Raw genomic sequence first — 14340 nt, forward strand, 5'->3', positions numbered from 1 at the left:
GTCTGAGAGAACCATAATAATAGGAAGTAGTATTAGCTATTGTGTTCCAAACTCGAACTATGAACGGAATGTTTATTCTGTGGAACTTCTTATATAGTTTATCACATATATCTATGCCAACTAGGAATTGCCCAACTGATTGTATTAATTTCCTTAGTTAAAATGCCTCGCGTGTTCTACAGAAAGAAAGAATTTCATTGTATGATTATATTAATTTTATTTAAAAAATAATATTCTCTCTCTCTCTCTCTCTCTCTCTCTATATATATATATATATATATATATGTGTGTATATATATATATATATTAGGTGTTGGAATTAATTCGTAGCGTTTTTTAATGAAAGAATGTTATTTATTTCACATGAGCATTAAAAAATACATTAATGAAAGTACTTCCCATCACTTGTAAAACGCTACGAATTAATTCCAACACCTAATATATATATATATATATATATATTGTAAGATAATATATATGTATTTATTGTAGCTTTTTTGTAGAACTTTTATAAAATTTATTTTAATAAAAACATAATTTTTATTGCGTAAAATTATTGAACTAATATATGTGTAATATTAATGTAAAATTAATAATTATTGAACTAATATATGAATTAATATTAACGCTATAATGTAATCTTCGACTTTAATTATTAGGTACCTATCGCCACATAAATCTAACCATAGAGATTATTTATTGCATTTACAATCTAACTTTATGTTTCATATAAAATTGCTCTACATTTATACTTGGTTTGTGTAAGACAAAAATCTTAGTCTTAGTGCATCAAGATGTATTTCGATATACACTGCCAGTATCAAAAGTTTATAATTCATGTTACCTATAGTATAGATTTTCAATATTATAGCAATGTATATCAGAACACAGCTCACAAAGTTAATTAATAAACAAACAAAAGAAAATCTAAAAGTAATTAAAAACTGAGAAAAATTGTATACTACGATTACATGCGTCACCATCATAAACTTTCCACAGCTACACAGCAGCTTGAAAAATATTAACTTTAACAATTAGTATTTGCGATAATATTTCACAATACTGGAAGAATATTGTTAAAGCATAGCACGTAGTATAACGGGTAAATTGTGCAAACAGATCGATCACAATGACATAATTAAATCCAATTGGGAAGGGTTACGACTTGAATAGTTAAGGGTCCCGATGTTGATACCTCTGCAGAATCCCTAAATACTTGTCATCAAACTGTGTTCGTAACACTTCGAGAATAAATTTGCATTGCGGCTAGTAAATGCTCACATTGTTTCCTTTCATCGAACATTCTCTAAATAAAAAACAAGACAATGGCATACAATTGTACTCACAATTCGTGTAGTCATTACTCATTTTAATCATCCCTTCAAATTAACTTACGATTGTAGCCTTGTCTTCTTTAATGTGTTCTCGCAAAGAGTAAGCTGCCACTTTCTTCACCGACCTAGACAATGAGTCAGACCATAAAGAACGCTATAAAGGGAACTAAAGATCGATGAACAGGGTTAACTATGATTGACGACGAACGAAAGTGCACACGAAGTCTTCGGGGAGTCACTCTTCTCATTTTCACGTTACGGCAATCTGATTCGATCTAACGCAACGAGATAAACACGTTAAAGTTTCACGAACTCTTCTCCAATGAAATGTGAGAATGAAGGTCACCCGAGGCTATCCGACAGCATGACGCGCGACAATCCGACATCTTCATCACGTATTTCCCAAATGTACTCATCACTCTTTCTTTGGATATCATTTTTTCTAGTCTGCGTTCGTTACGTTAACCTTAGCACCCGAGGGCAATCTGGCAATGACGAGAAAAAAGAGCCTTCAATATCTTCTCGAAAGCGCAAACGAAAGTCCTAAAACTTTTCGAAATAACGTGGATGGGTGATGTGAATTGAGCTCAGCAAAAAGAAAAAAGAAGAACTATATAAAGAAGTCCATCAACCTTGAAATTTATCAGACCTTTTCCTTTATCAGGTTTTTTTTATTGCGGCGATAGATTTCTTTGAAGAGTAGAAATATGGATTTACATTACGATTGATGGTCGGAAAGAAGAACTTGCACCATCATACCAAATCGACATAAATACATCATTTTTAAAAATTCACGAACTTCCATGACATTTAATATTAACGATCGAATATTGATTGAGACATTATCGTTCAAAGAGACAAAGACATGAGGATACTATGATTTCACAATTTAAGGGTCAGAATCACAGCATCTGAAAATCCTTTTGCCTTCATTTAAGAGACCCATGGGTCCCTCGACAGATTCGATGTGCTTTAGACGCCCTGATCGAACAGAAACGCCTACCGAAGGACTACGTTCCTTTTTGTCGTATCTGTAGCCCCTTTGTAGGGTCGCAGAGGGTCCAGCAGGTTGCTCAAAGAGAACGTAACTCGCTCAAAGTTGAACAAGGAACTCTGTCGTAGAAATCGAGTACTAGCAATAAGACAGACTAAGGGTCGGCCCAACAGTCCCTAATCATTCGCCTTTCTTAGGCCTTGCTTCATCTTTCCTACCCCCTGTGCATTTCTTTCTCGCCCTTCTATTGCGAGCAGTTAACAAAGCCTCTTTAGCCGTAATCTCTGTGCAAGAAAATTTATAATACTAAAAATAAGATAATACAATATATAAGAACGGAGTATAAAAGCATAAATATAGACACTTTATATTAAAAATAAAAATAGATATTTTTTATAAAAATATTATTCTGATTATTCGTATTATTCTGATTTAAAATCATATTTCTACTTCACAATCGTTTACTCTTATTTCAAAGTTTTCGCAGACCAACGTTTCCTTCAACTTCTGCGATCTTGACAATCCAAGAGCCATAAGATCCTCTTTCATGCCGCTCAATTAGAATGAGTACGCCAAAGACAGAACTCGCGATCTTGAAACTTTGATTTCGTAATCTTGCTGGCATGTCGCCAATAGATAGACTTTGTCGGACATGTCATTTCAAGTGCACACGTTAAACGGAGTCGTTAAACTTCTACTGGAGAAAGGACGTCGGACCGCTTGAACGTATCGCCTAACTTGTCTTGTCGAGGCATCCCTCTGAGTAAAAGTTTAAACAGCACTCGAAATGAAACGCGCGGATTCTCCACAATGAAACTTTACGACCATGAAAATTGCTCTCTCGGCGCAGAAGATAATTAATTTTTCCTGACAATCAAATTGTTACGCAGCAAAACGTCGATTATTTTACGATTCATTTCTTCAGATTCATTTCTTTTATTTTCAATTTTTAAATAACAGGCTATAAAAAAAATTCAAAGTTTTAAATTTGTAATAGAAAATGCAAATTAATAAACTATAATTAAGTCACAATTCATCATTGGCGTCTCTTATATCTTCAATTATTAACAGGCTATGGAGATTCAAAGTTTCAAATTTACAACAGAAAATGCAAAGTAATAAACCGTAACTAAATCACAATTTTATATAATTAAAAAAACTTGCAATCTCACAAGAGTGCTATTAATATATTAAATTTATTTAAATCCGTTTAAATCCTCTAATAAATTTATCACATACCGCACAATGTTCAAAAATCACTGGCACTAAGTAAGAACCTAAGTAGTTTAAGTAACCCTGCGGTAATCAGGCGCGCCATAGGCCGTGGGAAGCTGCAAACAGTGCGGAAGGGTTGTGTCGATTCGGTGCAATCATCTCGCAGGTACCTGCACATACGCACACACGGTTTCACCCCTGAAACGCACGTAGTCGCAGTAGCGCCGTGATTGTTCCGTCGGTTTCTCTATTGGGATAAACGTCGACCCCTTCTTATCACCCCTTATCCTATGACGGAAAGGGTCCTCCGGGCGCGGGAACGGAACCCCATTGCCTAAGGGGCTGCTAATTGATTTTAGAAGTTCCTCCTTGGGACTACCCCCAAACCCGTTGCAACATCAGAGCCCCCTCGGCAAGAGTTTTCGGAAAAGACGCGCCACCGTCACGGCGAAAGCGTCCTGGTTCCTAAGTCGCGTTAGAGACTCTCTGAGAACCAGCACCGCTCTCGGCCACCCTTATTTCTTGTTAAACGGAGCTCAACGCGACGACCCTCTCTATCTCGGCACGTTTTAAATCGAAACTTTCCGCTTTCTTGTTTAACAAGTTGCTGACGGACTTCTGCACGTATTTCTCGGAAATCTTGTTAATACTAGTCGTTTTAATTTCAAATTCATCAATTGAAAATATTTTGCAAGCTCAGTTCAAATGTATTACATCTCTAAATTATAACTCTGTACAAACAAATAAAAATCCATTATTAAAGAAGCAGATTAAGAATTCCCTTTAAATATTCCCATTAAAACTTTTAGATAGAATGTCATTCTGAAAAGTAAAATCTCTAAAGAGTAAAAAATTTTCAATCTTCAAAAGTGAGATTTTACTTCCAAATGGAAAGTAATTCCATTTTAAAGAATTTAGCGAATTGATAAAAAAAGACAATGTTTAAGCATTAATAATACGATTTTTATCAATATTATGATGACGTGTGAACTTGTCGTAGACAGAAAGAGGAATGTATCTACTTTTTTTAGTCACAATTACTAGCACGATGATAATGCAGCCCTCAAGGTTGAAATTCTCCATGTTTGTTTCTCTCTGCTTCTTCGTTATCGAGCTTGTCGACATTCATCTTTCATTCATCTTTCGCTGACGGTTTTCATGCGTGCGCGACGCTCGAACAGTCACACAATGAGTTTCCGGTTTATTAAAATCCCACCTACCTCCAGACTTGCTCGTCACGATCAGTCGCAGACGGTCTAAAACGAATTCACGTTCCTGAGTTTCGCTTGTGTCTGATTGGACAATGCATCGTGGAATGTCAGGCGAGGCTATCTCGCGGAGTAACATTTTTTTCCATTCAACTCGCATAAAACTTGACGCGAGCAGAAACGCGAAATTGCGCATCTAACAATCGCAGCGTGACTTCGTAGTTTCTAATTAACAGTAGCTATATCGCAGCGAGTTACATGAAATGCGATTTCATTTATCCGCACGAAAAAATTTTGCTGAAATATTTAAAAATGTAAGTAGATATCATATAAAAATTTATGTGGTCATCTTTAAAATGCAAAAAAAGGTATACTTTAATTTTTATTATCTTTAATTATATTGATACATCTTTTTCGTATGACGGAAAAAGTAAGATAATAACAGTAAGATAATAACATTATTAATAATAACAAAAATTAAAATATGTTTCTTGCATTTTAAAGATGGTCATCTCATCCGAGTTTATCCTAGATCTGAAAATAAATGTTATTAAACTATCAAATTAATTATGTAAGGCGTTCAAACTGATTGCTATAAAAATGTCAAAACTTTTAACTGCATTACTTATTCTGCTTTCTTACGTTTATTATTATTATTATTATTTTAATAGTCCAACAAAATTATTTTCAGATCTGTATCTAGTTAAATTTTTAAATACTTCAGCAAACTCTTTTTGTGCAATATTATGTACATTTTTTGAAAATATGTGTATAAAAATATATACATCTCACAGTCTCAACTATAAATATATTGACAACACAAGTTTAATATTCTAAAATATTTTTGCTACCAATTCTCCTTTTCTTTCAATAGAAAGCATTACGTGATGGAATCGTTGCTTGCGGAAAAGTCTCTTCACGTCTCTTAGAAAGTTACTCCATTATTAAGACGCAGACTAATCCCTTTGCGTTATCGCGTCTTCGCACTTCAACGAACACAAGGACTAACCCTTCGAGGCCGCGTCACGGGAAAATACAAACTAGCGGTAAGGAAGCCAACCTCGTTAATAACTCGCGGTACATTTGACGCGCTTCGTTTCCGGCGACATTAGCCGACGTTGATCTGGATTAAAACAGAGCTCTCGCTGTTAACGGCGGTTGCCTCTTATCTAGATGAGTCTCCATCTTTCTTCAGTGCGTGAAGAATTATGCAACCACTATGGCTAACAATAAATCAATTTTAAATTAAATTGCGCGCATCGAGTTGCGTATTATTCGACCGAACATATTATGTTTAATATTTTGAGATAAAATTTATTCTATGTAATAAATATTTTACACGTTTATTTATTTTAATAAAGAATAGTTAACGTTAATAACTTGTGTTTGCTCGGAAAGACATATTAATATATTAACTTATTTATTACAATTTAAATTCATTTATTGAGAAATATTTTATAATATTTATCATGTATGTAATAATATCAAAAGAAAGCGATAATGATAATTTCAACGAGAACGTAAAATAACTGCAAGCTATAAAAAGGATCCATTTGAACACTCATACTATTTTTATAATATGATTTAACATCGTACGTCATAACTAAATAAAATGTCACAGCCATATGATATGTCTACTATGCTTCAAAGCTCAAAGGGATTACAAGAGATTTCAATCACAAGAGCATGTTCCAGTGTGATTTACGCGAATACGACCTAATTACGAAAATGATGCGTTGGAAGTTTCACAAGGGATTTGCCAACCATGTGATGTTTATTGCGCTACTCGAATATTCTCGATACAGTCATGTCTCTGTTTATAGAGTCACGGTAGAACCATTGATTAATTCCGACTGTGATTTGATTGACGATGTAATCTCCGGGATTTTCGGAAGATTGCGTATCATTACTTAACAATTAACAATCATCCATCTCAGTTAGTGCTTTACATTTCAGCGTAAACGCTGGGTGTTGTACATAAATGCTTCCGACATCGCTTAATCTGAGTTTAGTCGTAGTTGTAGCTTTATAGACAATCACCAGCAGTTTACAAATTGTGTGAGCTTAAGATGATATTTTTTATCTAGTCGGTTGTACAGGACCAATTTGGGATTGGTAAGTATGACAAATGTTCGCGACGGACCACAAAATAACAAGGGTTTCTCGAGGATTATCCGTAATGAATAGCATTTTTTAAGGTTTTTTTTAAGGAAGCAAACTGCAAAGACGTCGCCTGTTGCTAATAAAGAATATTGAGTCATTCACCCCATTGCGAATTTGAAATCCATAAAAAATATTCCATAAAGATATACTTAAAACGCTTATAAATGATTATATCTATCTTCTATTATATTAGGTGTCTAAATACGTTACCATCAATTTTAGACAGTGCTACAATGGTATATTTTCATATTTGATTATTTTCTTAGTAGTAAAATTAATCAACCTGCATTTCGAAAGCTATAATAATTCACAGTTAGACAATTAACTACATTTTTAGTTTAATTGAAAATGAATGTTGAAAGGTGTATATTCGCTATTACATGCTTTATTATTTATCGCGACAACTGTTACCGAGGCAACCAGGATAATTTGTGAGATTTATGAAATATGGTGTTAAAAAGAATTTACAGAGATTGGTTTAAAAGATTAAAAATAGCGATTTCGATGTGAACGGTAAATCACATTGTGAAACATTCTTTCATCGTGGCATCCATGTATTATATGAAATGGCAAAAATGATAGATTCGAAATGCAAATACTTTGATTGAAATGTAACGTGTGTGTGTGTGTGTGTGGGTGTGTGTGTGTTTCTTTTATAATAGATATATTTCCGAAAAAACCATTGGAATTTATTTATATACCCAATAAAAATGCAGAATATTTTCACGTAATCAATTGTGTAGTAGAATATTTTTGGCCCATACTACATGAAATAAATTTTGCGTCGGACTAGCAAGGGGAACACGATCTCGTCGCGAAATAAACGTGAATATGCCAAACGAACATTGATTTCCACATTCACCCCGACTTCCAACCCTCCCTGCGATCGCGGACGGTCCGTCTCCCAGGATCGACACGCATCACGCGCGCATACGTGCATAATTAACGAGACGTGCCGATCGGCCTAAACGCTGAATTTTGACGTACAAATCCGCAGTAACACGAGATCGAGCTAACGACTCTACCGCCGACGCCCCGGAAGCTTTTCGAAACGTTGCCGCAACATTGAATGCCTAACGCCGAGCCTGCGGTGAACCACAGCCACTGGTTTCAATCACGCGTCCCTCTCGAGCTGTCAAGCAGTGTAGATTTGTTCGACTCTAATAAAGAGGCTAAAAATTCACAATTTTTAATTTTAAAATGTTTAAGGTGTTTATGGTTATCTTGAAATCAGAAAGATTTTATCTATACACGTATAAGGTAATATGTCTTAGAGCTGGTTGTCCCTTTAGATAAACTATGTAATTTATCTAAAGGATAAAAGAAAAAACGAGACAGAAAGAGAAAGCGTCATTTATTAAAGGCTCTGGGACAAGTCCCTTCAAGCGCAGAGACTAACTTATAAGATAGTAAAAAAGAGAATAAAAAAAAATGGACCATATTTTCCAAACAATATATAAAATTAATAAAATAAAACAAAATAATGCAAAAATATATTTTATATGTACATATATAAGCGTTTATTAATATTCTAGGGAAAGCCCTTTAAGATTACAAAATAATAAAAGAAAATGAAAAAAAAAACGTAAAACAATATTTACATTTTCTTTAAAATAAAGAAATGTAAAAAATAATTGTAATAATAATTGTAATAATAAGGTAGACAATAGACAGAAATTAAAAAAACAAAAAAAATTAAAATTTTAATAGACAAAAAGAAAGAGCTAAGTAAATAGATAGATAGTGCATTTAATTTATTGATATTCTAGGACGAGCTCTCTAAAAACAAACTTATAAAGTAAGACGCCGTACAGAAATAATAATACAAATATACAAAAGGAAGGAAAAAAAAAACAAAAACGAGAATAACAATTCTGCAAGAAATTTCTGGGAAGACATGAGTACAGAACAAGAAAACAGCAAAAGTTGTGTGCAGTACGAGCCTAAAGTTTAAGTTGGAGAGAGAAGCAAAAATAATTAATTCTGTATTGAGTTGAGAGAGAGCGAGAGAGAGAGAGAGAGAGAGAGAGAGAGAGAGAGAGAGAGAGAGAGAGACAGAATAAGCTGAGATTTATTGAAAGATAGACGATCCAGCTTAATGTAGCTGAATTATGGTTCAAATCGACCATAATCTGGACGCGTTCCAATTACAAGCTACTAGTGACGAGAGAACGTTGCTCCTTCGTGGAAATTGTGCGTAAACGTTCCTGCATGCTCGCCGAACATGCCGGAGATAGTCGCGTCCTCAGCGATAACCGCGTTATCTGCGAAGCAATTTCGGTTCACGACACAGCACTGGCGGCGGTAACAATTAAGCCTCACAATCGGACACTCGATCATGATCGGGGCCGTCCGGAAGAGGGGTGCCAACCAGGATTCAACGTTGGATCCCCGTCAATGTGTCCTAATACGTCCTCGAATGCCCTGAAGCCTCGGTGTATAGATAGGTCCAAACCGTCGTATCTACGGATACTTAATTAATTCACTTTGCGCCGGACTCGCCGTTCGTAATGTGGGATCGGGCTGCCTAAGAGCCCCAAGGCAGTAATTGATTCAAATGCTGCGAGGGAGTGTTACAGACCAGTTATATCTACCGCCGCAGATACCGTTTCCGGTTAGTCGAGCATTGCTGCGAGTCGCGATGCATTTACAGATTACGTTTGCACAATTTAGTTGACGTTTATAAGAGGAAAATATGTTTGAGAGGAAAGTGTAATTATCATCTATATCTTTGCATTATTTTAATTGCACCGCGAACAGTCATAACTTGTGATACGTAAAGAATGTCTGTAAACGTTCCTATTTTTGATGAAGCACGTGCAGAAGAGACATAAATTTATGGGATGAAGAAATTACAGTTTCAGAGCGTGACTAATTGCCGCTCGTTAATTGCGGCATAAAAAGCGCGCAAGACATTGTTAAAACGGACGTTAAGGGGTAGTCGGCTGAGAGCGAGGAACTTTTCGGGGACGTTACTGTAGCCTAGAAATTCTGCGGCAACGCGAAATCCGTTGAAGCTGCACGAGGAGACGTCATAGGGCGCAAAGAAAGAACGGAGGAGAAGACGAATGCGTGCCGATGGGGTAGTGATTAATGTAGACGATATCTCTCCCCCCTTTTCTCTCTGTATAATTACTTAATTAAATTCATATATCATGCGGCATTATGTGATGTATACCGAAATCCGATCCCCTTTCGTAACGATCCCGTGGATATGGAGTTTCTATTCAGATAGTATCTCTGCAGCCGCCCCAGAAATGGGTTCTGGGGTTTGCTACGTGACTCTTGACTCATTGATATTATCCAATAATTCTGACTATGATTAGTCGCTAACACCATCGACGTTCTTCTCCTTTGTATAATTTGAAAAACGAATTATGGTTACGTGAGAAGATAGGAAGTGGTTTACGGATAAAGTGTTCGTGGACGAGAACTAAACTAATTTCAGTTTTAAGGGTTTCTCGAATTAGAATAGCTTGAGTTTATTGCTAATTGGGTGCTGTACTGGCTGCCCACCTCGTTAGCGATCCCGTTGACTTTATTGTAGAATATCCATCTAATTTTCCAAGACAAATGAACCCTTTGTCCATATATGTATACTGTAGTGTGTGTAATTAGACTTTAAAATAAATTGTATTACTAATTTAGTCAATAAGATAATTGTTCATCAAACAAACAGCTTCTCATTGCGGAATTATAATCTGCAAGTAAATTTGAGGTAGTTTTTTAATAAATCGAGTTATCATAGAAATGTCTAATTTTTTATATACCTAATGAAATTGAAGTACTTATCGATCTTGACGTGTGTAAAATTCTAGATCAACGATGAAATGACAGAGAAAAAAAGTGTTGAAAATATAACTTTTAACGTATAACTTAATAACAGGTAAAGATTGGAGACATTTCTTAATTCGACTCTCTACAAACAAATATCATCATTTTTTTAAAAAACGAGATTATAATAGTTTAAAAAATTACAATTGTGATAGTCATAAAAAAATAATAGGTCAACGGTCATTCGGAAAGATACTTACGCACATAAACTTGCATATAAATTTAATCTCGAAAAGTTAACATCACCTTGTTTTCGTTTAGTAAAAATGCAGCTCTTCTTTTTTTTAACAATTCTGAGAAAAACGCGACTAAAGTTTCAAGTAAAATTTTTTGTTTATAAAATGATAATTTTAGAGTTCTACTTTTAATCATATCGGGACCATACAGTAAATCTGCGTTCAAAGTATCCTCTTCAGCTTCATGTCGGAGTGATTTTGCCTTTTTGACAGCGTCCGACATCCTGTGCTCTGCGATATTGATTTAGTTATCGTCAACTGGCATTGTAAAATTGTAAGAGCTTGTTCCAATAATTATGTTCATGAGTTCCATAATTTTTAATAAGTTTTTGAAGCCATCATTGAAAACACAGACAGCAATGTATATACAAATATTCAACATCTAATTGTTGCTGAACGATTTTGGAACCAAAGACCACACGACAGCATTCAAATTATTGTTACTGCGTGTAACCGCCTAAACAATAAGTCAGCAAATCATTCCTACTCAAGTCTTCATAAATAGGTTTGACAGCATCAAAGACATTTTGAGGGACAGGCTGTTTGTGTTGATAATCTGAAAGGGTGGTTTTGGCTTGATATCACGAGCACCACGATTTCTCTCCAGCTGGACAATGCTTGTGCTCTTCATCGATCGATGTTTTTGTGCAAAATTGTAACCCAAATTGCATTTCTTATTTTTTCTATGAAATCGTTATTTCTTTTTATAGCGAGACCTTCTCTTTATAATACACTGTCAGTTCATCTATTATTTTATTGATTTCTCTTTTTCGCCGAGACCCTTGAGGTTCTTTTTTAAAGTGCACAAGCATGCATTTATTCGTTTTTGCACTCTTTCTTTTGAACAACGATGTTGTTATACAGTTCAGAACCGATGATACCTTTGAAGGTTTTATTGTCTCTATCGCTGACATCGAACACATATTTCACATCATGTAAATTTTCAAAATATGCAAACTTTTCAATGATAGCGTCCTACCTTCATTTTACCAGCGGAACCCTCATGATTTATTTGACAATTCATATGCGATTTATTCTACTCTTTGTATTTTGTAGTGTCATTCTCTTTCCAGAACTCGCAACTTTTACAATATGCTGATTTCACAACATTAATTACTTTACCAGTATAATAAACAATCAAAGAAGTTATTCTGCGAACAAAGAAGATGATTCGCATTTTATTCAAGATTCATCATCGGACACAATGATATCATTGATAATTGGATTTTCGTCGATAATAATTTTTCTGCAAAACCTGCATTTTTTATTGATTATTTATAGACAGCAGCGGTAGCAGAGTATGGACTAATTCTTTAAATATTTTAATTTATTAATTAATAATTAGCAACCAAGATTTTATTATTAATTGTAAATTTTTCTTTATTTCTCTCTTTCTTTTTTTCACTCACTTTACGGATTTCTAGAATCTGAATGCCAGAAGCTTCACTAATGCTTTGCTAATTTCATATGATATTTTCTGTTGATATTCTACTAAATTTTTTTATATTCTGAATAGATAATTACTAGGTAATTACCTTGCGATAATTACTTTGCGAACTAATTTTAATTGATTGAATTATAATATATGTATTTGAGAAGTGGTAGCAATCTGCTAAACGTAGGAGAATTCTCTTAGTTCGATAATACTCGCCGAGTGAAAACGCATCGACTGAAAAACATTTCCAGTTGATTGCTAGAAATGTCGGCGAGACCGGAAAGGGTTTTGTCGGTGATTGGCGAGGAGACGGCCCGGCTGAAGGGGCGTGGGAGATCTCTGAAAACAGTGATCACGTTTTTTTAATTAAACCGAAAGTTAGACCCCCGTCGGGCGGAGCTGTGGAACAATCGACTCGCCGGAGTTTAATCACGACGTAATAATGACGACAAATAAATTAAACTGGCCCGTAACGCTGTCCGCCTGATCATCCCTTCGAGAAAAGATTGCGCACCGGAAATAGGAGAGACAGAGATAGAAAGAGAGAGAGAGAGAGAGAGAGAGAGAAAGAGTTAAAATGTTTCAATAAATGTTTCAATATGTTTCGGTCAGCATCTAAACCATTTCTTTTTGAGATTAATTTTGCGAACAAAACGATAAAGAATATTGGTCTTAAATTATCTCGTTTTCATCGATATATGTTTTTCTGTATATTTCTGTATATATTTCTGTATATGCTACGCAGGAAAAATATGCAGTCGACAAAAGTAAACAAGTTTTTTCATATATATGTCTGTAGTTTGGAACCAGACAGACAACTGGAAAGCAATAGTAATGATCGAATATCAACACCGCTACTATTGATATAAAAAATTTGATTAAACGCGAGGAATATTAAATGTTTTTTACGAACTCTTCACAAATAGTTAGAAAATATTATATTGAACTAACATTGCAAGTAATTGCAAGCAAAAACATTCATAAATTTAAATTATTTTCAAAAAAGTTATATTTAGTCCGCGACTGTAAATATCGCAGCGAACACTCATTAAAAAAAAGGAAGAACTTTGTAGTTATTTTTGTCAGTTTGTACTTATTTTTTATATAAAAGCGCAAGTTTTAAAAGCAAGTTAAAATTAAAATGAAAAAATTCCATTAAAAATATTTTTACAAAGATTAAAATTACAATTGATTGAAAATAATAATATAGATATGAAATTATGTAATAATATGTAAAAAATAAAATTATGTAAATTTCAAATTCATGCGCTTCCAGTGTTGATTTATATCGTATGTTTACAGATTCATCGAGTAGGGTGCTTGCCGGAAATTGACTGCAGGCGCGATGTAAATCAACTACCGGTACGAAGATTTATTTTATTCAATTTTATATCGGAAACGGATTATGTGGTTCATCATGTAAACACAGTTTAGAAAAAAAAAATTAAAAAAATAGATGTAAGCAATTGTTTCAATCATCTTACTTCAAGTCAACAATTGAATAGAATCAACTGAATAGAAACAATTGAAAAGAAATAATACGTAAACTTATTTGTAGAATACAGAATTTATTTTAAAAGATATAATATAAAAAAATAAAAAGAAAAAGTTTCCATCGGAATATGTATGTAATACGTAGAATTAAATAATATTAGCGTACTTTAATTAAAAATTGCTATTAGTACGTTGATTAAAATACTCTGTATTTTCAGTTTCTGCTGATCGAATAGAATGTACATCAAATAGTACATATAGTAGATGCAATGTTGCTACAATGATGATGCAGTTGAAACAATATACATACAACACGTGACGCTAATTCAGCCAAGGGTGAGTTTGCACACTCATGCTAAGTCCGCCAATGTTGAATCAGCACTATGGATTATGCGAATGTGCGAAATACATGCGGATACACGAATCC

At 34.4% G+C, this 14340-nt stretch overlaps 1 protein-coding gene and 1 long non-coding RNA gene across 2 annotated transcripts in view; one reads left to right on the forward strand and one right to left on the reverse strand.

Moving 5' to 3' along the window:
* hwt (SH2 domain-containing adapter heavyweight) overlaps positions 1-14340 on the reverse strand; it is a 172547-nt gene that overhangs the window by 38080 nt on the left and 120127 nt on the right. The window lies entirely within an intron of this gene.
* Positions 621-13812, forward strand: LOC105147657 (uncharacterized). Its single transcript, XR_015548253.1, has 2 exons — positions 621-5065; positions 5626-13812. It is a non-coding gene; the product is annotated as an uncharacterized LOC105147657 (long non-coding RNA).

Source organism: Acromyrmex echinatior, chromosome 19 (assembly GCF_024713525.1).
Source record: "Acromyrmex echinatior isolate Ae372 chromosome 19, ASM2471352v2, whole genome shotgun sequence".
NCBI lineage: Eukaryota > Metazoa > Arthropoda > Insecta > Hymenoptera > Formicidae > Acromyrmex > Acromyrmex echinatior.